The 24,666-nt window shown below is 40.5% G+C and overlaps 1 long non-coding RNA gene across 9 annotated transcripts in view; it reads right to left on the reverse strand.

Moving 5' to 3' along the window:
* LOC147031152 (uncharacterized) overlaps positions 1-24,666 on the reverse strand; it is a 297,080-nt gene that overhangs the window by 13,456 nt on the left and 258,958 nt on the right. For 5 of the 9 annotated variants that reach the window (XR_015056691.1, XR_015056688.1, XR_015056690.1 and 2 more), the window contains 2 exons: positions 14,709-15,285; positions 1-2,060 (listed from right to left, as the gene is read on the reverse strand). The exon at positions 1-2,060 is cut by the window's left edge and continues 4,554 nt beyond it. This is a non-coding gene — a long non-coding RNA (uncharacterized LOC147031152). The remainder of the gene's footprint in view (positions 2,061-14,708; positions 15,286-24,666) is intronic. The other 4 variants (XR_015056689.1, XR_015056686.1, XR_015056687.1 and 1 more) reach the window with 2 other exon arrangements.

The raw sequence follows: 24,666 nt of genomic DNA on the forward strand, positions 1-24,666 counted from the left end.
CAGATCTGCAGGTTTCTTAACCTTCCTCCATGGCTAGATTTGTTGAAAACTGGTGTGGATAAATTTCCTGACAAACAACATAGAAGACAAATATAGTTAAGGGACACTTAACAACTTTCCACAGAGTTTCTGAGAATTGTGCATTTTAGTAAACCGAGTCTGACCGGTATCACCTGAAATATAAAAACTTTGACAGATCTGGTACCAAGTGGTCAATAATGAGGCATTGTTGTTCTTCATAAATCACAGAACTACGATAGATATAGTATGAGATAATGCAAACAGAACCTGATCAAATTGCATCCCCTTTGTTCTCTTCATCAGGTCTTTCCTTGTGGACCAATTGCTGCATAATAACAGGAAACATTACTCCAATCCAAAACAAGCACGACAAAATGGATCCACTCAACTGTAGAACTACCGGCCTTCTTGGTAATATAAGAAAGGCAACAGCATCCATAATCACAGATGATACTGGAAGGGCACTCGGTACAGCGCATACCTCTGTCACGCAATGCCTGACCCACGAGAACATATCGGGCCCAATATATTTTTGAGATATTATGCTGTATGTCGTTTTTGGCCCCATCTCTCAATGGTGAAGAATCACTTAAAAGTTAAATAATTACCGTATTCTAGATTCGGATTTGGATCTTCACCAAATCGAATCAATTCCTCATGGTCACACACCTAACCTGTCCATCAAGGTTTATCTGAATCCGTCCACAACGTTTTGAGATATTGTGTTATATATTAGTTTAGCCCCATGGCCCCCATCTCTCAATGGTGAAGAATCACTAAAAAATTAAAACAATTCTTGTTTCTGGATCTGGACTTGGATCTTCACCAAAATTGAATCAATTTTTTCGAGTGGCACTCCCAAAGTGCCCACCAAGTTTCGTGTGAATCCATCGACAACCTTTTGAAATATTATGCTAAATATCGTTTTTGGCCCTCTCTTTCAACGGTGAAGAATCACTAAAAAAATGGTCAGATCTGAATCCGGATTCGGATCGTCACCAAAATTAAGCGTTGCTGTCCTTGACTGGTCACCTATGCACACAAAAAATTTCAGAACGACTTCTTGAAAACTGTGGCCAAAAATTGTGTGACAGACAAACAACAGACAAACAAACGCGACTGACCAACACACTTGGGAAAATTATTTTTCGCCAAGTAACAAACAGACAGAGAGGGGTGAAAACATAACGTCCTTCACCTTCGGCGGCGGAGGTAATAATGGCCTTCCTCTCCGACAGGATTGTGTCGAGGTCGGACACTTACCTTTGGCCTGTTTAGCCTGGGTTCGAGTCTTGGCTCGACTGAAACTGTCGAATCGGCGTTTCACATGCGGGGCATTGCATCACAAAATGCAACGTCCCTCGGATGGACGTTAAGCTGGGTGTCTCATTTGCTAGCATTATTTGAACGTCAAAGAGTAGGCGAGCTTCAGCTGGCACCCTCAAAAAATTGCAACTTCCTGCTCCGCTTAGTTGAATGTCAGGCCAGGCCAGGCCAGCTGGTCCGTCAAAGACTTAGAAGAAAAAAAGCGTTCCCATGCCAACCTACAAGAATGTGAGAATAATTGTTGTCATTGAATGAGTAGTACATATAAAGGCCTTGATCATCTCTCACCGATCAAGGTAAGTAGTTTAGCTTTTGTCATGATCAGGCAATGATACAAAAACACCAATGGATGGAGGCCTCGTCAGCCTCACTCAGTCTTTCATGCTTTTCATCAGGCTGCCATCCCTGGTCGGTAAGCCCTTCAAAGTAGCATACAAAGCTTTTTTTTTTACATATCACAAATATATTTTCCAAACAGTCAAAGCAGCATTTCACCTTTTATGGGATCTCGTGCCGTATTGATCTACAAACAGGTGAGCATTCTCCAAGAAGTTTTTTGAGACCACTTGTTTTTATATTAACACATAATTGACACCGCACGATCCTGAAATTCCATTTCTCACACTTTGCTAATGGTTCCAATCTATGAAATTACTCACCCGTGATGCATCTTTTGCAGATGGTTTCGAGGCCATCAGAAACTCAGCAGCCATCTGCAAAAGAACATTCAACCAAGGTTAGGAAACAGAGGCATGACTTTTGGGAAAGTCAATATACTTTATATTTGTGCTTGCATTTTGGGTCAATCTTTACAATACTATTTGAAGGAAACAAAACGAAGGTGATCAAAACAACTAGCTCTGCGAGCTGTCATGAAAATTACAAGGGCGAGTCAATAAAATACACCACTCTGCTCTCCAAAGCTTTTTATGGAGCCCACAGGGGATACATACTGCTGGTCATTGTTCAACATAATCCTTGAGGAGTGAGGTGCATTTGTCCCATCTCAATGTCACCTTTCTGATGCTGCAGTGCAGCATGTTTTAGGGTTCATGCATAGCCATACTCAGTTATAGCCTTCTTGATATCCTCATACCACCTTTGGCACTGGTCACAAAGGGCCTCCTTCAGGGGTCCAAACAGGAGGTGTTCACCGGATGGAGCAATATCTGGGCTGTTCAGTAGGTGTAGGACAACCTCTCGCTTAAGTTTGGTGTTGATGCCTCCCCTCATGTGGGTGGTGTGAGTTCTGGAATTGTCCTATTGCAGAAGCACACGACGGTACAATGTCTGCGAAATGGCATTTTACAATTGGTGGAACGAGTCACAATATGATACAATGGTTGTTCTTGAAGTGAAATAAAAAATGGACGGTTCATGTCCAAGAACACCATAAGCATGATTTTTCCAACGACCAACATACTGCTGGAGTTGAACCTTTTTCTTCACAAGAGATGTTAAAATACTTCCCCTCCATGCTATGTCTCTGATTTTCGTTCATATTGCAACACTCATGCCATCTCCAGACACAATATGAGACAGGAAGTCATTCCCTTCATTATGGAAGTGCTGGAGTAAGGTTCCACTGCTAAGCATATTGGGCATCCACCTGCATGACGTCTTCCGACAGTTGAGTCAGTCGACAATCGTGTGAATGCTGTGCCAGAGCTGATGCCAATATCATCAAACATCTTGCATGGACCACTACGGATTGGTTTGTCCACAAGAGTGATGTTCTGTGCAGACATGTTTTCCCATGGTCCTCCCAGGATACTATTCATCACGCACAGTTTGTCTGCCTTCTTCAAGCCTTTATGTTCACCTATACTGTACATACTTCCCCAGTCCATGCATGACGCCTCAAACTGCATACTCATTCGTCTGCAAATTTAAATTCCACTCATGCCTTCTGCCCTTTGGAAATGGATAACTACTCCTTGTTCCTCACATTCAGAATTGCCAATGATATGTATGCACAAATTACCACTCAATGAGCACACCATGGAGTGGTTCCAACCTCCATTGCTGGATGGAGACAGGCATTCGTATCATCATGTGTGTGTCACTGGAACGAAACGTGGTGCAATTTTTTGAAACACCTTCGTATAATTGTCGACACAGCCAAAAACTTAAGCGTTTAAATGGCGGCGACTGGCTTTTAGGGCCAAGTTGGAAATGTTACTTTCCCAGGAAATATCATGGCAGATAGTGAGACCTAGAAGCTTGAATGAAAAGACTTCTTCAAGAGGATTGTTGAGAAAGTAGTTGGGGGGGGGTCTAAACGGTCCTTTCGGAGAGACAAAGTGGGAGTGTGAGATTTTTCATGATTGAAAGACATGTTCCACGTGTTGGACCAGTTTGTGATTTTACCCAGATCTGCAGAGAGCGAAGAAGCTGCTGCTTGCCGGTCTGAGGGATACCAGATGGTACGGCAGAGAGTGGAGTCATCAGCAAAGAGATAAAGAGGATTTTCCAGAGAGATCATTGATGAAATACCATGAATTTAAAGGTATGAGGCTTTCAGTATTTAAATAATTATAAGGTATGAGGTTTTAAGTATATAAATACCATGAGTTTTTAAGTGCAGGTATTTCAATAAACTGTGAGGTTTTAAGTATTTAAATAAATGATGTGGTTTTAAGTATTTAAATAAAGGATGTGGTTTTAAGTATTTAAATAAAGGATGTGGTTTTAAGTAATTAAATAAATGATGTGGTTTTAAGTATTCAAATAAATGTTGGTTTTAAGTATTTAAATAAATGATGTGGTTTTAAGTATTCAAATAAATGATGTGGTTTTAAGTCTTTAAACAAATGATGTGGTTTAAAGTATTCAAATCAATGATGTGGTTTTAAGTATTCAAATAAATGATGTGGCTTTAAGTATTTAAACAAATGATGTGGTTTTAAGTATTTAAATAAATGATGTGGTTTTAAGTATTCAAATAAATGATGTGGTTTTAAGTATTCAAATAAATGATGTGGTTTTAAGTATTCAAATAAATGATGCGGTTTTAAGTATTCAAATAAAGGATCTGGTTTTAAGTATTTCAATAAATGATGTGGTTTTCAGTATTCAAATAAATGATGTGGTTTTAAGTATTCAAATAAATGATGTGGTTTTAAGTATTCAAATAAATGATGTGGTTTTAAGTATTTAAAGAAATGATATAGTTTTAAGTATTCAAATAAATGATGTGGTTTTAAGTATTCAAATAAATGATGTGGTTTTAAGTATTTAAATAAATGATGTGGTTTTAAGTATTTAAATAAAGGATGTGGTTTTAAGTATTTAAATAAAGGATGTGGTTTTAAGTATTTAAATAAATGATGTGGTTTTCAGTATTCAAATAAATGATGTGGTTTTAAGTATTCAAATAAATGATGTGGTTTTAAGTATTCAAATAAATGATGTGGTTTTAAGTATTCAAATAAATGATGTGGTTTTAAGTATTCAAATAAATGATGTGGTTTTAAGTATTCAAATAAATGATGTGGTTTTAAGTATTCAAATCAATGATGTGGTTTTAAGTATTTAAATAAATGATGTGGTTGTAAGTATTCAAATAAATGATGTAGTTTTAAGTATTTAAATAAATGATGTGGTTTTAAGTATTTAAATAAATGATGTGGTTTTAAGTATTCAAATAAATGATGTGGTTTTAAGTATTCAAATAAATGATGTAGTTTTATGTATTTAAATAAATGATGTGGTTTTAAGTATTCAAATAAATGATGTGGTTTTAAGTATTCAAATAAATGTTGGTTTTAAGTATTTAAATAAATGATGTGGTTTTCAGTATTCAAATAAATGATGTGGTTTTAAGTATTCAAATAAATTATGTGGTTTTAAGTATTCAAATTAATGATGTGGTTTTAAGTATTCAAATAAATGATGTGGTTTTAAGTATACAAATAAATGTTGGTTTTAAGTATTTAAATAAAGGATGTGGTTTTAAGTATTCAAATAAATGATGTGGTTTTAAGTATTTAAAGAAATGATATAGTTTTAAGTATTTAAATAAATGATGTGGTTTAAAGTATTCAAATAAATGATGTGGTTTTAAGTAGTTAAATAAATGATATGGTTTTACGTATTTAAATAAATGATGTGGTTTTAAGTATTCAAACAAATGATGTGGTTTTAAGTATTCAAATAAATGATGTGGTTTTAACTATTCAAATAAATGATGTGGTTTTAAGTATACAAATAAATGTTGGTTTTAAGTATTTAAACAAAGGATGTGGTTTTAAGTATTCAAATAAATGATGTGGTTTTAAGTATTTAAAGAAATGATATAGTTTTAAGTATTTAAATAAATGATGTGGTTTTAAGTATTCAAATAAATGATGTGGTTTTAAGTATTCAAATAAATGATGTGGTTTTAAGTATTCAAATAAATGATGTGGTTTTAAGTATACAAATAAATGTTGGTTTTAAGTATTTAAATAAAGGATGTGGTTTTAAGTATTCAAATAAATGATGTGGTTTTAAGTATTTAAAGAAATGATATAGTTTTAAGTATTTAAATAAATGATGTGGTTTTAAGTAGTTAAATAAATGATATGGTTTTACGTATTTAAATAAATGATGTGGTTTTAAGTATTCAAACAAATGATGTGGTTTTAAGTATTCAAATAAATGATGTGGTTTTAAGTATTCAAATAAATGATGTGGTTTTAAGTATACAAATAAATGTTGGTTTTAAGTATTTAAATAAATGATGTGGTTTTAAGTATTTAAAGAAATGATGTGGTTTTAAGTAGTTAAATAAATGATATGGTTTTACGTATTTAAATAAATGATGTGGTTTTAAGTATTCAAACAAATGATGTGGTTTTAAGTATTCAAATAAATGATGTGGTTTTAAGTATTCAAATAAATGATGTGGTTTTAAGTATACAAATAAATGTTGGTTTTAAGTATTTAAATAAAGGATGTGGTTTTAAGTATTCAAATAAATGATGTGGTTTTAAGTATTTAAAGAAATGATATAGTTTTAAGTATTTAAATAAATGATGTGGTTTTAAGTATTCAAATAAATGATGTGGTTTTAAGTATTCAAATAAATGATGTGGTTTTAAGTATTCAAGTAAATGATGTGGTTTTAAGTATTTAAAGAAATGATGTCGTTTTACGTATTTAAATAAATGATGTGGTTTTAAGTATTTAAATAAAGGATGTGGTTTTAAGTATTCAAATAAATGATGTGGTTTTAAGTATTTAAATAAAGGATGTGGTTTTAAGTATACAAATAAATGTTGGTTTTAAGTATTTAAATAAAGGATGTGGTTTTAAGTATTCAAATAAATGATGTGGTTTTAAGTATTTAAAGAAATGATATAGTTTTAAGTATTTAAATAAATGATGTGGTTTAAAGTATTCAAATAAATGATGTGGTTTTAAGTAGTTAAATAAATGATATGGTTTTACGTATTTAAATAAATGATGTGGTTTTAAGTATTCAAACAAATGATGTGGTTTTAAGTATTCAAATAAATGATGTGGTTTTAAGTATTCAAATAAATGATGTGGTTTTAAGTATACAAATAAATGTTGGTTTTAAGTATTTAAATAAATGATGTGGTTTTAAGTATTTAAAGAAATGATGTGGTTTTAAGTAGTTAAATAAATGATATGGTTTTACGTATTTAAATAAATGATGTGGTTTTAAGTATTCAAACAAATGATGTGGTTTTAAGTATTCAAATTAATGATGTGGTTTTAAGTATTCAAATAAATGATGTGGTTTTAAGTATTCAAATAAATGATGTGGTTTTAAGTATACAAATAAATGTTGGTTTTAAGTATTTAAAGAAATGATACAGTTTTAAGTATTTAAATAAATGATGTGGTTTTAAGTATTCAAATAAATGATGTGGTTTTAAGTATTTAAATAAATGATGTGGTTTTAAGTATTCAAATAAATGATGTGGTTTTAAGTATTCAAATAAATGATGTAGTTTTACGTATTTAAATAAATGATGTGGTTTTAAGTATTCAAATAAATGATGTGGTTTTAAGTATTCAAATAAATGATGTGGTTTTAAGTATTCAAATAAATGATGTGGTTTTAAGTATTCACATCAATGATGTGGTTTTAAGTATTCAAATAAATGATGTGGTTTTAAGTATTTAAATAAATGATGTGGTTTTACGTATTCAAATAAATGATGTGGTTTTAAGAATTTAAATAAATGATGTGGTTTTAAATATTCAAATAAATGATGTGGTTTTAAGTATTCAAATAAATGATGTGGTTTGAAGTATTCAAATAAATGATGTGGTTTTAAGTATTCAAATAAATGATGTGGTTTTAAGTATTCAAATAAATGATGTGGTTTTAAGTATTTAAATAAACGATGTGGTTTTAAGTATTCAAATAAATGATGTGGTTTTAAGTATTCAAATAAATGATGTGGTTTTCAGTATTTAAATAAGCAATGAGGTTTGAAGTATGTCAATAAACTCGGAGGTTTTAAATACACCCAGACCCCGACATTCACGGTTTCAACATTCGCAGGTACCATGTAGTCGTGGTTGATAATTTGAGATGTGCTCTCACATTCGCGGGTTCTTTGTATTCTTGGTTGATAATTTGAGATGTGCTCCCAGATTCGCGGGTTCTTTGTATTCGCGGTTGATAACTTGCAAAGTGCTCCAACATTCGCTGGTTCTGTGTATTCACGATTGACAATTTGTGATGTGCTCCTACATTCGCGGATTCAGTGTATCCCCCGTGAGTTACTTGTAGAATGAAAACACCAACAGCATCCATCATAGATGGCAAGTGACCCGAATTTCACGGGTTTGGCCTGTTTTGTTTGTGAAAACCCACAGACCCATTTTAGTATCATCAAAATCCGTATTGGATGGAAAGTTTAATTCATTTTAAAAACGCAATGTTTCACTTCCATTCCACTCGCAAGGATTGACACACAGACTGTTAGACCTGGGATGCGTTCAGTTACCAAGTTTCTTGTAGAGTGCTCGCCAAGTGGCTTAAGCACTCAAGCAAGCATTCCACCATTCTACACTGTTGATGAGGAATGGCTGGCTTGACAAGCAATCACAAGTTTATTGATAATGGAACACACCTGGGGTTGGTTCAGTTACCAAACAGCCAGCATTTTGTTTGTGTGCTTGCTTGATTGCTTAAGCCACTTGGCAAGCGCGCTCCAAGCTGATTGGTAATGGAACACACACACACACACACACACACACACACACACACACACACACACACACACACACACACACACACACACACACACACACACACACCACTGGAGCGACCTGCAGCCGATATACAATGCATTCCTCGAGTCAATTGGCTGCGTGACGTCAAGAGCTTTCTTTCACCGAAAGGCACATCACCATCCTCCAGGATTCCACATGTAGTTTCACTTCCGATCACATCCAATAAATATATATCGAGTTTTGATTCCCACCAACCCATTTTTTGTCACCTCCAACTTACCATGTATGATCTATTGATGTATCTAGACATTAACAGGTCGCCACATACGGACAATACACAATGGAAACATTCAGCGCATCTTCGTGTAAATGACCATCTTGCTACAAACAGCACCATCTAAGCTGTTACATTTTATAAACGATCAGTATAATCTGCCTGTAGATAGGAAAGACATCATGTCATGTGAGTTATAGAATGGAAACGTTCAGCATGTCTATTATTGTCATTAGCAGCAAACTTCATATGGACAAATTACACAATGACATCCTTCACCACATCTATTATCAGCTGCCGAATACAGCACCATCTGTAAAAAAATCCCCCACAAATAATGCGGACTACTCACCCTCCCGCAGTTACCCACAAAACACGAGTCAAGCTCCTTGGGGAGCATGCCTCCACGGACCACAATGTGGCCAAGGCATTCCCTGCAGAACTCGCGAGCATCATTGAGGAGAAGAGGTACCTGCCGAGGCAGGTCTTTAACACTGATGAGATGAGCTTGTTTTGGAAAAAGATGCCGACCAGAATGTTCATCTCACAGCGCGAGAGCAAAGCAGCCGGCTTCAGGGTCGCAAAGGACTGGGTACCGCGTCTCCTCTGCGCAAACGCTGAAGGGGACTTTGTGGTAAAGCCGATGATGCTCCACCGTTCCCTAACCCCCTGTGCATTGAAGAACAAAAACAAGTGGCACTGCCCATATGCTGGAGGGCGAACAGGAAGGCGTGGGTGATGTCTGAACTTTTTATGGACTGGATCCATACCTGTTTAGTTCCTCAGGTCGAAAGGTACATGGCAGGAAAGAACCGTTCGTTCAAGCTACTCCTGCTGCTTGACAATGCTCCTGGCCACCCTGTGGACCTGAACGGTTCATCTTCATCCTCATCTTCATCATTTTGCAAAGTTACGTGTGCTGTGCTAGTTAAATAAGAAATTGAAACGGTACATGATGTTTTTTTTTTTTCGTTTCGCGGTGTGGTACAGAATGGTTAAGAGACTTTTAAATGTATTCTCCAATTAATTGGAAACGGTACCTGGTTTTATTGTTGTCTGTTTTTTTTTTAAATTTGTAAGCATGTTTAATGAAACTGTAATCGTGCATTCGTTGTCGGAAACATTTTAAACTGAAAAAAAAACTTTCCCCTTTGAACCAGGAGCCACCGCTAACCAATAATGTTTTCCCCCTTGTCCCCATTGTACCAATTCCCTGACTATGGTGGTGTGGCCATTGGCGGCCTTTTTCATGAACCAGGAACTGCCACAAACCGATAACATTATCCCCCTTGTCCCCATTATACCAATTCCCCGACTTTGTTGGTGTCACCATTTGCAGCCTTTTTCATGAACCAGGAACAACCGTGAACTGATAACGTTATCCCCCTTGTCTCCATTGAAATAATGACAAAACACTCACAGATTCCCCCCCCCGCCCAACACTCGTAGATTTTTCCCCCCACACTCGCGGATTTTACCCCAAAATTCACGGATTTTTCGCGTGTCGGGAAATCGCCTGGAACCTATCCCTCATTTCCCATTGAAACAATGCCCCCACATTCGCGGTTTCAACATTCGTGGGTTTTTCCTGGAACGTATCCCCCGTGAATGTTCCATCACCAAGCAGCTTCTAGAGCACTCGCCATGTAGCTTAAGCTTAAGTAGCTTAAGCAATCACTCCGCCGAAATGGTTGATAAGGAACGGCTGGCTTGGCAAGCGATAGCAAGCTGATTGGTACTGGAACATGTTAATATGGCATTTTTTTCCAAAGAGTGGAAGAGGCAATAAAATATGGGAATTCCTCCAGATTTTTTGAAGTCGAGTAAAAGCAATATTAGCAAAGTGAGTGCAAAAATAACACGGAGTCCCCTTTTTTGGTAGAAATAACACGGAGTCCTCTTTTTTGGGCTTTTTGGGGTGAATATAACATGGAATCTGCTTTTTTGGCGGAAATAACACCGAGACTTCTTTTTTGGGTGAATATAACATGGTCTGCTTTTGTGGGCAGAAATAACACCGAGTCCTCTTTTGTGGGCAGGAATAACACGGGGTCGTCTTTTGTGGGCGGAAATAACATGGAGTCCTCTTTTGTGGCCGGAAATAACACAGAGTCCTCTTTTGTGGGCGGAAATAACATGGAGTCCTCTTTTGTGGCCAGAAATAACACAGAGCCCTCTTTTGTGGGCGGAAATAACATGGAGTCCTCTTTTTTGGGTGAGTATAACATGGAGTTTACTTTTTTGGGTGGAAATAACACGGAGTCCTCTTTTGTGGGCAGAAATAACACGGAGTCCTCATTTTTGGGCAGAAATAACACGGAGTCCTCTTTTTGGGGCTTTTTTGGATGAATATAACATGGAGTCTGCTTTTTTGGGCGGAAATAACACGGAGTCCTCTTTTGTGGGCGGAAATAACACGGAGTCCTCATTTTTGGGCAGAAATAACACGGAGTCCTCTTTTGTGGGCGGATATAACATGGAGTCCTCTTTTGTGGGCGGATATAACACGGAGTCCTCATTTCTGGGCAGAAATAACACAGTCCTCTTTTGTGGGCGGATATAACAAGAAGTCCTCATTTTTGGGCAGAAATAACACCGAGTCCTCTTTTGTGGGCGGGAATAACATGGAGTCCTCTTCTGCGGGCTTTTTTGGGTGAATATAACATGGAGTCTGCTTTTGTGGGCGTTTTTTGAGTGAAAATAACACGGTCCTTTTTTGTGGGCAGAAATAACACCAAATCCTCCTTTGTGGGAGGAAATAACATGGAGTCCTCTTTTGTGGGCGGAAATAAAATGGAGTCCTCTTTTTTGTGTGGAAATGACACGGAGTCCTTTTTTGTGTGGAAATAACACGGAGTCCTTTTATGTGGGCATTTTTTGGCTGAAAATAACACAGTCCTCTTTTTTGGGCGGAAATAACAGTCCTCTTTTTTGGCAGAAATAACATGGAGTCCTCTTTTTTGGGTGGAAATAACACGGAGTCCTTTTTTGTGGGAATTTTTTGGGCAAAAATAACAGTCCTCTTTTTGGGGCGGAAATAACACCGAGTCCTCCTTTTTTGGGCAGAAATAACATGGAGTCCTCTTTTGTGGGCATTTTTTTTGGGCGAAAATAACATCGAGTCCTTTTTTGTGAGCATTTTGGGGTGAAAATAACACGGAGTGCTCTTTTTGGGCGGAAATAACACGGAGTCCTCTTTTCTGGGCTTTTTGGGGAGAAAATAACATGGATTCCTCATTTTAGGCATTATAGCCAACACATTTTTTGTGTCCAAGGCCTCAAAAAATCTCAATCTGCCTCTAAACTCACAAGAAAGCATTTGAAAATGCAAAGCCTGTCCTCGTACACTTTGTACTTGAACTAAACTTGATGAAAAAGACAGTTAAAAAAATTGTACATTTTATTAATTTGTGTTCTCCACAATCTCATTATAAAGGTTTGTTGAAGATTTAATGACAAAAAAGTAATAAATGCTGACACCATGGGTGCAGAGGGTAAACCAGGACTCACTCGAGTCATACGGAGCTCTGCTCATCACTCTACAATGTGGGATTGATGAGTTATGGACCGAGTAACATGCTGCATTCAATCTATTTATTACATACGCAGCTAGCCTTTTTTCCTGAATACATAGTCGATATCAATTGAATTGGTGTTTAAATAACCTGAACACGAAGTAATAAATGTTGACAACATGGGTACAGAGGGTAAACTGGGACTTTCCCGAGTCTAACGAGGCCCCACACGTCTCTCTACGATGTGGGATTGACAAGTTATGGACCTAGGAACAGGCCACGTTCCTTATATTTATTATGTACACAGTTGAGACCTTTTTCTTGATGCCATCGTAGGTATCAAATGAATTGCTACTCCTGTACCCTCAAATGCATCCAGGTGCAGCCAAGTGAGACTTATTAAAAATAAAAAAAAACTTCTAAAAGTTCTCAGATTCAAACAATTAAATAATTCTGGCTGCCAGACCTTGTGTCCCATCACGTTGAAATTTCAAAAATGTACATTCCCCATGTCTACTAGATCACAACTCTGAAGTTTCATGTTGACTGATGAAGCGGTTCCAGTGAAAACATTATTAAATATTTTCCTTCAATCCAATATGGCTGCCAAACCATGTGACCAACATTAAAAAAAAGAGTGGGGAACGTTTTGTTTGTCATGGATAAGTGGTATGGTCATACCTGTAAAATTTCACCTCGATCAGTTGAGCCATTCTGGAGGAGATTTTTGAAGCTATTAATTTTCAATCCAATATGGCTGCCAAACCGCATGACCTATGACATCATAAATTTAGATTCTGTCTCTTGGTAGTCGATCATGCTTGTGAAGCTTCGTGTTATTGGATAAGGTGAGTTTTTCTCTCCAAGATGGCTGCCAAACCATGTGACTTATGACATATTTTTTACCCTATATGCAGCAATGGTGTGAGATGATAATTGCAAAGTTTCACTTTGAAAGGATAAGTAGTTCCAGAGAAAACATTATTTAACATTTTTCTTCAATCCAATATGGCTGCCAAACTATGCAACCTATCAATTATTCATTAACAAACTGTGTACCCTCTTGTCTTGGGGAGCACGTGGGTAAAGTTTCCACTCAATATGTATCACCATTCTGGAGAAGATGTTTGAACGTTTTATGGGAAATTCAATATGGCCACCAAACCATGTGATCTATCAGTCACAAACAAGCTTGTACACCCATGTTCTGGGGAACATACGTGTAAAGGTTCGCCTCAATCTGTTCAACCATTTTGGAGAAGACTTTTTTAAGTAAAAAAAAAAACAATAAACAATATGGCTGTCGAACCACGTGATCTATGACAGCATAATATTCTTTTTTTATATCCCGTGAGTTTTCGCATAGATAATGCTCAAAAATTTCAAAATTTTCAGATGTAGCATTCTACATGTCGAATTTTCAATGGAGTATCACTTCACCGATGATGTCACAGTTAACACCACTTACACCCCTTATGGAGATCTTGACAATGAGCAATGTTTCAATTTTTTCCAGCGAGCGGTTCCAGAGAAGACGTCCAAAGTTTTTTTTGTTTTTTCAAAGATCGTGCCCATACCATGTGACCTATGATGTCATAATTATCACTTTAAAATTATACAAAATAGACGCATGCAACGGTGAAAGTTTCACATCAATCAGACTCATGGTTGCTGAGAAAATGAATTTAAAAGCGAAAATATCCAAAAATTGCCTGTGGAATAATAATAAGAAAAACAATAGGTTACCCAGCCTGAAAGGCTTGGTACCATAATAATAATAATAATAATAATAATAATAATAGCAATAATGAAAAATATTTTAACAAAATTAATCAACTTGACTTCTCAATATTCCCATAATAAAGCTTTGTTGAAAATTTGATGACAAAAGCTCAAATGCTAAAAAAGTTATGGCCTGGACAGACACACAAACAGACGCACAGACAGCAGCGATTGCAAAACCCGGTATTCTGCTGCACAGGGGACGGGCTAACAAGTAAAAAGTAAGAGTACGGTACAAATGATGTATGGTATGAAACGAGACAAGTGACACTTTTGCATAAAATGGGACGATTGCATAAAATATTGGATGGTTGGACACAGTGCTTGCACTCTCCATGTCTGTGTCCTGTTCTTAAGGTGTGGTTTTCGCTCTTCCATACCAGCAGGTACTGGATTGTAAGATCAACATCACGAGGAAATTTATTTATTTTTTTAACAACAGATCTTTGAGTAATTCTAATATACAGTACATTGATTAACGTAGGTGCAAAGTTCAATCGTTAAAAAAAACCCAGCAGCCAATCCACCACGTACATGCATCAGGATCAGAGAAAAAAAAAAAACCATTATTGAGGAAAAATAATCCACACCTATCACTGCACTCAAGGTGATGCCGCCTCTTCCCAAGAGTCTCGTCCATCGTTTAAATATCCAGCTTCCCACCTGATAATTCACAGAAGGGAGAAACACAAGAAGCAGTAATAACAATGAACCAAAGCATGCACGGACACTGCCTTCCGAAACATGGAGAAATAACCGCAATTGTGGGGTACTTGCACACTCTGGTGTTCCTCGACCGCTGTATATCGCTTAACAAAAATCTGGGTAGTTGTCAATGTGCAACCTACTCTTCAAAGCTAAAGACATGGGATTGGAAAGCTGTGCATACGGAGTGAAATCACAAGTTTATATGAGTTTGCAATGTCAACTTTGAGTTTGTACGTGCATTGGCTTATTGCACATCCTAGTTCAAAAAATACAATGGGGATCACAAGGAAGAAGAACACTGTCCCAGTGAGTGAACTCTGTGATGGGAGAAGTGTGTCTGAAACAGGCAGCAAGGCTAAAATGGCCTCAACTTGTGCTGCTATCTGCTGTGAGAATGAAAAAGTGCACCTGTTGGTTCAGGAGACCACTGCGAGAGGGCCTCTCACATCAGCGATTCATCTGTGAAGACATGATGTTTGAATCCAGAGGTTAGTTAATGACATGAATAACATCCGTAAGATTGAAATATGCAACACGGTGTATGGCAAACGAATGTTCATTTAAACCGAGTTGATAGACTAAGCACAAAACGAGCTAAACTCATGCTCATTAAGTTAGACCTGGTGGGTTACACTGGTGGTTTCAAGAGTAAGCATGTTGCGTATCTAAAATGCGTTTCTGGGTATCTTTTACCATGGTTCAGGGGCTCGTGCATGGCCAGATCTCATAGAAAGTAATCAAAGATAAAATTAAATAATTCTCTCTGTTTATATCCCGAAAAATACGAATATTACATCATGGGTAACCACAAAACAACAATGCTAATCTTAGGACGCCCAATGTATGGTGACTGATCAATGCGCGTCATCCTTCGGATGGACAGACGGCCGCGTCTGCCGGTATTTGTTGATGGATGTTTGGGATCCCACGGTGTCCTTCGTGATGACGATGCGAGCTATCGCCGGAATCGTGAACAAATTACAAATTCCTACTCTAACCAGCAGACGGCACCACATCATCCGCACACTCAGCCAATGATGCTACCCTGCAGCAATTGTTTGAGTCGATCAGTGAGGGCTGCAGCCGAGGTATTGATAACAAGTCCGGGTTCATGGTCCATGGAAGTCTGTTTCTTCAAAGACTATGGAAATAGGATTTATTAACGATGTAAACCAACTGGAATCAATGCTCCTTGGATTCGCACCAAACGGGTTTCAATGAACTTTGATAGCAACGTGCCGAGGGAAAGAACATCCGCCATACAATAGGTTCAACACTGAAGAAACAAGCAGCTGATGATTGGCTTCAGTAATTTGTGTGTGAAACGTGACGACAAAACGTATTCCTGAAAATTCTTTAAAATGGATGGTCAGTAGCTTCTCAAACCGTTTTCATCCATCAACACATTTGGGTGAAAATGGTCCGTCTGAATATACCCGACCAACCCCCTGAAAAAGGGGAAAACGGTCCGAAAACACGTGTGTGTGTGTGTGTGTGTTTTAGGAGACATGCAGTGCGTGTCCATGAATTACAAGGTTGCTGGACAATGGACAAGTCAACACAGTATAAAACGGCATTTGTACCCGGGATTCCGGCTTCATGAACCATGTTCTTCGATGGGAAAGCCAAACAATCAGCCTCCAGTGACAAAAGCCAACATCAATCTTAACTGGGGGTCCGTGACTTGCTATTGTGAGTGGCAGTGCATGTACTGGTTACCTGAACACAATGTAAAACCATAAAACCGAGCTGGGATGAAAACAATCTAACAATAAGCATTGTGAGAGCACAATGATGTCTCCAAGAGCTTTTGCTCTGCATGTGATTGACTGATGAGATCTCTTTGATGATTCTTGCATCCAAAAAAATATATCTACAAATATGTGAAACATTTAATTACCTTAATAGACGTTTGAACGTATAGATGTCCGAGCCAGAGTTAAAATACAAATTGATGAATGAACAATGAAGGTGGATAGAGGGAAAATAAACTTCAAACCTCCTTGAAGTCCTCAACAGTAAAATTGAGATTATTTTGGATTCAACACTCAATCAGGTAAATTAGTGAAACTGAACTGTATGTACATTTGATGAGAATCCTCAAACTGCCAACATTATGTTTGGAGACACTTGCAGACGATGGTGGACTGTGGGATGGAGATGAGGTAAAATCCTCCACCAGGACGATGGCAATGCGATGCTGAGGTTCGAGGGAGGAGCTTTGGTGGTGGACCTCCGGCGGGAAGGGACGGTTGGCCGGACCGTGCCCGGATCCGTAGCCTCTCGGGGTTCGCACGTTCGCTCGGTTTCCAACGTACAGAAACTCTAATGACATCTGTCGCCGACGGTAATTTCACCATTAAATATGATTTGGGGGCCGAGCGAACCTTGGAGACGTGAACCGCAATGTTTACAGCTTCCTAATGAGGATTTTGTGTCAAATTTCCAAAGGCCGCGAGTTTAACCTGTGCCGCTGTTATTATTCCAAATCACAAACCTTGCACCATGTCAATGCTCCAATGATGGTAAAAGGTTTAATGATGATGAAAGATAAAAGGGAAAGGGGAGAACAAGGAGGAGAATGGCACGTGTATCACAATAGATGATTCAGTCTTGATAACCCAAGTGCCCACGAACTTCGATGGCTGATCACGTTTATCTTATCTTATTCACACGACAAAGATTTAGACATGGCCAGGTCACAAAACACAAAAGAAACCTTTATCTCCCCAGGATGCCTGCATGGAGTCATTGCTGTGGTCTAAAGGGGGAGCTACTACGATGGCAGGGCTTTGGCGGGAATAGATGGTTGGATGGGTCGCGTCCGGCTTCGTAGACTTTCAGGGTCTGCAAGTTTGCTCGGCGCTGCTGAACCCGGTTTCAAATGGTTCTTTCCAGTTTTGGCAGGTCTTACCTCAATGCACGATCACAAGCAAGGTGTACTCTTGCCGTCTTCAGGAAGGTGGGTTGGGGGGGGGGGGTTGCTGGACTCACAGAGCTGGTTATTGGTAATTCACTTTAAAATAAACCAAATAGACAAATTGCGATTCGAGGAATCCAAAGACTTAATGAGGGGGAATGGTGTGGAAACTTGTAGACACATTATGGTGGGGAGGGGTCACGGTTATAATGTCCAAAACAAACTTCGAACACAGAAACCACACACTTATGCTGAACATGTACTAATGAGATAACTCATCTATTTTACACTCATTACCCCCTATTAAAAGTCCCCACAACTGTATTAACAAAACAAATAATGTGGACAGAGGGAACATGAACATCAAGCTAATAATGTTCACGTGTTTACTTCCTTACCGCTATGAGCAAAATGTAAAGAAAAATTAATGAGCCACAACCCGAGCTCCCCCCTTTCATCGATGATCGAGCTGTTCAACAATCGATAACGATGTCGACGTCAGAGATAATGAAATGCCTGCTCAAATCTCTGAGGCTAATGGACATGTCTGCTGGAAGGAGTATTCCTCACGTCTGATGCAGTTGTCGGTGGCAAAGGGGTTGATGCAGATGTCGATGGGGGTGAACTCCGTGCTGTTGTGTGTCGGCTCACGAGAAGTCGATGGAAGTCGATGTCGCTGACCTTGAGAGTCTCCAAACAGACCATTTCAGACTTCCCATTAAAATAAAGGATGAAGTACTTGTCCTTCCTGGTAATGACTCGGAAGGGGCTGTGATAGGGAGGTTGCAGAGGAGCCCTGACATTGTCATCACGTACAAAACACATAGATACAAGACAAAAGATCTTTGTGCAAATGTGTGGAATTCTGTTGAGCTCTGGTTGAGATATGATGTAACTCACTCATTGTCCTTCACAGTGTGTTCACATAATTGTTCGAGTCTAAGCTGGTGTGAATGTTCGTCAGGGCAACGAATTGCCCAGGAAGGCAAAGTGTTGATACAAAAACTAACTCGGCTGTGTTGCAACCCAGATCAGCTTTCACCGTGGCACGAATGCCCAAAAGTACAACTGGTAGGTTTTCCATCTAGTGATGTTGGTGCAAGGGTAAGATAGATTGTGCAAAGCATCAAATATGGTGCATCTGAACTCAGCAGGAACATATTGATTTGAAGTGTCAATGGATAGGTCACAAACAATTTAACCTTCAGAGATAGGGAGAGGTACTTCACTCGGCTGCACAGCCGCACCCTCAGCCAATGATGCTACCCGCAGCCGTGTGCTGCATCCGAAGGAGGAGGCACTTCACTGAAAGATGGAAGAGCTTGAGGCCAAAGTAGATAGTGAGGGGTATGATATAGTTGCAGTGAGTGAGACATAGTTTAAGGAGGAGAGTAACTGGAGGACAGGATTGGAAGGCTAAAAGGTGTATCAGTGTGATAGGAAGGAGAGAATAGGAGGAGGAGGAGGAGGAGGAGGAGGAGTAGCAATCTGGGTAAAGGCCAACATTGCATCAGGAGAAAGGGGTAACATTAAGTATAACAGGGGAAAAGAACAGGTTCGGACCAATGTGGGCCCATTGAGGAATGGCATTGGGAGAGTGGTTGGTGATGAAAGTGAGATGGCAGGCTTATTAAACAGGTATTTTGCTTCAACTTTTACACAAGAACAGTCAGGAGAATTGCCAATAGCTGAGAGTATTTATCAAGGAGGTGAGGAAGGGCTTTTACAGAAGATCAAGGTTGGACTGGAGGAAGTAAAGGACCAGTTAGGTAATCAAAGAGTAGATAAGGCTCTGGGGCCAGATAATGGGCACCTGAGAGTATTGAGGGAAGTGGCTGAGCAGGTAAGGGAGATGTTAACGGATATTTTCAACATATCACTGGAGTCAGGACAGGCACCGGAGGATTGGAGAGTAGTAAATGTAACACCGTTCTTTAATAAAGGATCCAGAGAAGAATTGGGAAACTATAGACCTGTTAGTTTGACTTCAGTTGTGGGGAAGGTGTTGGAGACATTAATGAAGGACCAGATGAGGAACCATTTAAACACATACAAACTAATTAAAGGTAGTCAGCATGGGTTTACCAAAGATAGTTCCTGTTTGACAAATCATTTATTGCTTTATGAATCAGTGTCTGATTGGGTGGATGATGGAAAGGTAGTGGACAAACTGGACATAGTATATCTAGACTTTAAGAAGGCATTTGATAAGGTACCACATCGGAGGTTGTTAGCCAAAGTGAGGGCTTGTGGAGTGACTGGTCAGGTAGCTAATTGGATTGCAAACTGGCTTAGTGATTGGAAGCAAAGAGTGGCTGTGAGTGGGAGAATGCCTTGCTGGGAGGATGTAAGTAGTGGGGTACCTTGGGGATCAGGACTCAGACAATGATTATTAATGATTTACATCAACAATTTGGATAGTAGGGTGAAGAGTAAGCTTTCCAAATTTGCGGATGACACAAAGCTTGAAGTCAGGTCAGGTTCGATCTGTGACCTGCTACAGGTACCATGTAAACCTGTACTAACCTGTTCCATGGTCGGGTTGTCGGCGACTAAACCGTCTCCCCCACCAGGTTTTCTGGTGAGGAGGGTGTTTGGATATGGACACCCAGCAGGATTAAAAACAAAACCTGTCAAAGGGCGGAGGAGCTCCTTGTGAGCCAACGGCCATCCATATCTAGTGCCCAACTGTGTCTGCGGACGTCCTCCTGCAGTTGGGCTACTTCTTATTAGGAGGTTGGTGGCAGGATTTGCACTCCGGCCACCGTAAAACGCTTCATTCCGCAAAACGCAAAAACGCAAAAAAATCTGAAAACCCACTCCGTGGGAGTACCTCCTGTGCAGCTTCCCTTCGCAGGGCAGCTCACCGGATGACAGGATTGGGGCAAAGCCTTCGGGACCCCCAATCTTTGATAGGAGGGAAACCACGGGGTAACATCCCTGGGTCAGATTGCGGGAGAGTGTGTCGGAGTGGTGCTGAGGTGTCGTCCACCAGACGGCGGTCTCGTTGGGTTAACCTGAGGTGGTCCCTTCGGGTGGGTGCCTGGAATGTCCTATCCCTAAGAGAGGATGATCACCTGTCTCTGTTATCATCTGAGCTCAAGCGTTTGGACATCGGGATTGCAGCTCTCTCTGAGGTTCGGAGACCGGATTGCGGCGAGATAATGGTGGGTGGTTACACCTACTATTGGTCTGGTCGCTCTGATGGTTACCATACCCAAGGAGTTGCTGTAGCTGTGTCCAATAAGCTGACCCCAATGATAATTGAGGTAACACCGTTCAACGAGCGTATTATGAGATTAAGGATTCGCCACTCCTTCGGTGTCATTTCCCTGGTCTCTGTTTATGCTCCGACTGAGGCGAGTGATCTCACCGTGAAGGACACATTCTACGCCACACTCGAGTCTGTGGTTGATCAGTGCCCCAGACGAGATACACTTCTAGTCTTGGGGGATTTCAATGCATCGACTGGAACTGATTGGGATGGTTATGAGGTGTGTGTTGGTCCCCATGGGTCAGGAACTATGAACCAGAATAGCACTAAGTTCCTTGACTTTGCAAGAAGTCATGGACTTAGGGTGCCTGGTTCATGGTTTCAGCACCCGCAAGCTCATCGCTGGACTTGGTATTCCAACGCTGGCGGTGTGGCAAAGGAGATTGACCATGTCCTCATTGACGGTCGTTGGAGGATGATCCAGAACTGCAGGGTCTACCGGAGTGCTCAGTTCCTCAATACTGACCACAGGCTTGTTGTAGCAACTCTAAAGCTGCACCTTAAATCCTGGAGAATGGTACCATCCCAGCCTAGGCTGGATGTTGCCAAGCTCAGGGATGAGAGAGCAGCTGAGGAGTTTGCGAACAGGCTGAGTGGACACTTGTGGGGTCTGGGTGCTTTGGGGGGTCCTGAAGAGTTGTGGAGCACCTTCAAGACCACCGTCCTTGATGTTGCCGGTGGATGCCTTGGAGTTCACCACAGGGCAAAGAAGAATTTTGTCTCTCAAGGGACACTGGATACCATTGACCAGAGTCGCAGGGCCAGGCTGAATGGCAGAGCAGAGCTGTACAGGGAGCTGAGGCGTAAAACTGTACGTGCAATGAGGGTGGACAAGGAGGCCTATGTGCGAGGAATCTGTGAGGGGGTAGAGCATCACCTGTGGACAGGTGATTCTCGTCCCGCTTACAGGGGAATTCGCGCATTACGTTCATCCAAGCCCATCCCTCGGAGCACTGCAGTTCGAGCAGAGAGTGGTAGGCTCTTGACAGAGGAGTCTGAAGTGAAGGCCCGCTGGGCCGGTTACTTTGAGTGGTTGTACCAGGCTGATCCCCCAGCTGTCGAGTTGGACGTCAAGGGTGTTACAATCCCTGTTGCTGACCCTCGAATCAACTGTGGTCCACCATCGCTTGTGGAAACACGGGCTGCGGTGAACCAGTTGAAACGGGGCAAACCTCCAGGGATCTGTGGCATCCATGCTGAACTTCTCAAGGCTGGTGGAAATGCTGCACTCGTGTCGTTGCATGCAGTTTTGTGCTCTGCCTGGAACACAGGCATCATCCCAACTGACTGGAAGAGGGGCCTTGTTGTCCCTCTCTGGAAAGGGAAGGGTGATCGCCAAGACTGCAACAACTACCGAGGGGTGACGCTGCTCTCAGTGCCGGGCAAGGTCTTTGCTCGGATAATTCTTGATAGGGTTCGTCACCATCTGCTTGAGCACCAGCGTCCAGAGCAGTCAGGCTTTATACCAAAGAGGTCAACGATTGACCGTATCCTTGCCCTTCGTGTCCTCACCAAACGCAGACGAGAGTTTCGGCAGGGGCTGCTGGCAGCCTATGTTGATCTCTGTAAAGCGTTCGATTCAGTGAATCGGGATGTCCTCTGGAGGATTCTTGGTCTTCGTGGGGTGCCACCGAAACTGATCGATCTGATGTCTGTACTCTACTCTGGTACTGAGAGTGCTGTGAAGTGTGGTGGTACCATCTCTGACTTATTTCCAGTTGTTACTGGAGTTCGTCAGGAATGTGTACTTGCCCCCACACTTTTCAGCACTTGTATGGACTGGATTTTAGGGAGGATGTTGGAGAGATCAAGTTGCGGTGCATCGTTTGGCAATGTCAAGATCTCGGACTTTGATTTTGCAGATGATGCAGTCATCTTTGCAGAGACTTTAGACATCCTCTTGGGGGCCCTCGAGGTGCTGAATGAGGAGTCGGAGCCATTGGGATTACGGATTTCTTGGGTCAAAACTAAGATCCAGGCTTTCGTTGACATCTTGGATGCTGCTGTCCTGTCTGTGTCTGTTTGTGGTGAGGATGTTGAGGTCGTGGATAGATTCACTTACCTTGGCAGTGATATTCATGTCTCTGCAGGTTGTGAGCCGGAGGTCAATAGACGTCTGGGTCGGGCCTGGGGAGTCATGAATTCACTGGATCATGGGGTGTGGCGCTGCCGGTACCTGTGCGGGAGGACGAAAGTCCGAGTCTTCAGGTCCTTGGTACTTCCAGTCTTGCTCTATGGGTGCGAGACTTGGACTTTGACCAAGGATCTGAGACGGAGACTTAATTCCTTTGGTACCAGGTCTCTTCGAAGAATCCTTGGCTATCGCTGGTCGGATTTTGTGTCCAACGAGCGGTTGCTGAGAGAGACTCGGATGAGATTTGTTACCTGCATAGTCCGTGAGCGTCAGCTGCAGCTGTATGGACATGTGGCTCGTTTTCCTGACGCTGATCCTGCTCACCAGATTCTCTCAGCGAGGGAATTCGGAGGGGGATCATTTATAAATCAAAAGAGGTGGTGTTAACATTGTACAGGAATTTTGTGAGGGCCACATCTAGAATATTGTGTGCAGTTTTGGTCACTACAACTCAGGAAGGAAATAGATGCCATGGAGAGGGTTCAGCGCAGGGCTACAAGATCGATTCCGGGCCTAGCTCGACTCAGCAATGAGGAGTGGTGAAGGAGACAGGGCTTTATTCACTAGAAAGGAGGCGGTTATGAGGAGATATGATCGAGATGTTTAAGATAATGAAAGGTGGAGATAAAATAAGTGAAGAATAATTATTCAACAGAGTGGACAGTGATAGGACCAGGGGCCAGAGCCTGAGAGTAAAGAAGAGGAGAGTTAAGATGGTAGTAAGGGAGGGGACTTTCACTCATAGAGTAGTTAATGCATGGAATGGTCTCCTTGGAAAGGTAGTCGCGGCAGAAACAGCAGATAAGTTTAAATTAGAATGAGATAGGTACCTGGAAGGTATGGAGATAGAGGGGCAGAGGGATGTTGACAGGACTTTTAGGGAGCTCGAGTATGGATGGGTGATTGCGTGCATGTGTGCATGTGCACGGAGTGCTGTTGGTGGGGGTCTCATCAATGGGTGTTGTGTGGTTTATGTGTGTTTTTTTACCCAAGGCCATGCCGCCTTCCCGAGAAAAATTAATACAAAACACACAAAAAACGCTTAATAATAATATAAAAAAAAACATTTTGCATTTTTTTATTTTGATCTGGTGTGACAAAATGGTATGGTGTTGATGTGGCGCAGGCATGATGGGCTGAATGGCCTCCACCTGTGTCACATTTGTGTTTTTTCTTGTGTAGTTGGGCTCTACCACTCTGCTGAATGGACCTGGTCTGGTTCATAGCTGAGCTCTACCACTCTGCTGAATGACATTGGTAGTAGCACCATGTTTAAATTCATCAATGATGTGTTCCAAAAATGTGACGCTTTCCTCAGTAACATGCTGAAGATGGTGCTGGAAAGACCAGACCCATTCAGTTTCTGCTCCTTTATGGGGACGTCAGACACCCATTTTTTTGCCATTACCTTCCAAAATCCAAAACAAATCCAAAAACAATTGTTCCATTTTTCATGTGTCCCCAAATGTTGATTGCGTAGATAGTTTCATATTTAAATGTTTCAAAATGTAC

This window comes from Eptatretus burgeri, chromosome 3 (assembly GCF_056783735.1).
Source record: "Eptatretus burgeri isolate ZD-2024b chromosome 3, Ebu_testis_v1, whole genome shotgun sequence".
In the NCBI taxonomy this organism is placed as follows: domain Eukaryota; kingdom Metazoa; phylum Chordata; class Myxini; order Myxiniformes; family Myxinidae; genus Eptatretus; species Eptatretus burgeri.